This window comes from Dipodomys spectabilis, unplaced genomic scaffold, assembly GCF_019054845.1.
Source record: "Dipodomys spectabilis isolate Male_0828 unplaced genomic scaffold, ASM1905484v1 ptg000020l, whole genome shotgun sequence".
Taxonomy (NCBI): domain Eukaryota; kingdom Metazoa; phylum Chordata; class Mammalia; order Rodentia; family Heteromyidae; genus Dipodomys; species Dipodomys spectabilis.
Window position 1 is genome coordinate 1,373,515 of NW_024870697.1, and position 1,903 is coordinate 1,375,417.

General features: G+C 37.3%; 1 pseudogene; it reads left to right on the forward strand.

The window, feature by feature from the left end:
* Positions 1–670: 670 nt before the first annotated feature.
* Positions 671–769, forward strand: LOC122104052 (annotated as a pseudogene).
* The last annotated feature ends 1,134 nt before the right edge of the window (positions 770–1,903 follow it).

The following is a 1,903-nucleotide window of genomic DNA, read 5'->3' on the forward strand; positions in this document are numbered from 1 at the left end:
TGGAAAGTAGACAGGCCAGGAAATTAGTTAATCATGCATATGAACAATTTTTTCACCTTCTTGGCTTTAGCAACGGTTGAAATGGTAGGTATAATAAACAATTATATTTTGATAAAAACCTTCTAGTCTGAGCAGTTCTGTCTGAAATGTTCAACTTTCTAGGATCCCTTGTAACTAAGAGTTGTTTTGTTCAAGTAAGACAATTTATGCTGTCAAGGTAAGATATTCTGGTTGATCCTACAAGGAAGAAGGGTAAAGTGTCAGGTAGACATTTGTGCAAATAAGACTTCATTTGGGAAAATTTCAGCTGCAGAAGTTTAGAAGGAGCTCTTAAGTAAAGCTAACTTTGAATCCATTAGCTCCACAGAGCTAACTCAGTTGGATAAATAAATACTTGAAAAAGCCATCCCCTTTGGACCTAGCTTAAAATGCTTCAAAGTATGATTAAATCTAAAATGAAAAAGATTTAAAATAGTCATTGACAAAAAATTGCAAATGTAAGCAATCAACTGAACAATATAATTATTTTCCATTATACACAGAATTTTAGGGAAATAAGATCAGTAGCATTGTTAGGAACATCAAGGTTTCCTTGTTACAAATAGGCACCCAAGGATATAATCCTCTATAAATATTGTATCATTAACTATCTAAATTTATAAGACATTACATGCTTCAGCAGCACATATACCCAAATTACAACAATACAGAGATAAACATGGCAATTGCACATGATGGTATGAAAATCTGTGAATTATGCCATATTTTTCATTCTTCACATGCAAGAAATGGAAAACAATTATTAAAAAGTTGATTACAAAATTACAAGTGTAACAATACATGTAATTCATATATATAAGTTAGTTTGACATCAGTGTATTAAATCTTCACCTTAGAAAGGCCTTTACATAGCATAATCTTAACAAAACTTTTAAAATTCGACAACATTGTCATTTTATTCCAAAGAAATATACTATAAGCACCTAGTAAAAAAGGAATCTTAAACTGTTTCTGTATGGAACGCAATCTGAAAGGACACATTTATTAATGAACCTATATATTATAAAACAATGTAGTATTCAAAGTCATATCTAGGAAAGAATAAAATAGATTATGGATATTATACAAACAGAATACAGAATATTTTAAAGTATAATTTTTCAGATAAACACCAGAAATATCTTTAGTTTCTTTAGTACTCTCTTCAACAGATAAATTAAAATTATTTCTGATTAAAAAAAGCAAAAACTCGAGGGGGGACCAAGATGGCAATGGGGAAGTAGCAGAATGCCACAGCTTTCCCCAACCAAAAAGAGAATTCAAGTTCCAACGTTTAATCTCCCCAAGAGACCGACAACAACAAAAAGACCAACATCCATTGAAAAACAGGAGGCAGAAAAACAAAAAAATAAAGAGTTAAACAGAAGAATTTCACAACAGAGAAGCATGAACACCCCTCCTCCAACATCTATTGGCCTCACAGCAGCGTGCCAAGCCATGGCCAGCCCGCCTGGTGGGAGCTGCCGGTGTCCCAGAGACACAGGGGGCTGTTTGCAGATCACCTGCACCAAAGCCCCCTGAGGTACCAGTGTCAGACCTGCTAATCATGACGACTGAAGAAACCTCTGAGCAGGGAACTTACACGAACATCCCACCCCTACCCCTCACTCTCCATTTGAGCAGAGAGGCTCCATGCCACCAAAGCAACTCTGCCCCATGGCAGGAACCCCAGAGATACACGAGATGCCCACAGAACATCAGAGCAGAAGAACTGAAAGGAACTGGTGTTGATCCGGAGAGCGCAAACAGAAACAAACCCCAGCACTCAGAACCTGCACAAAGGCCCCTCCCCTACCCCTCGAGTGCAGGCCGGAGGCCCATCCTGTGTAGTGGACCCGAATAG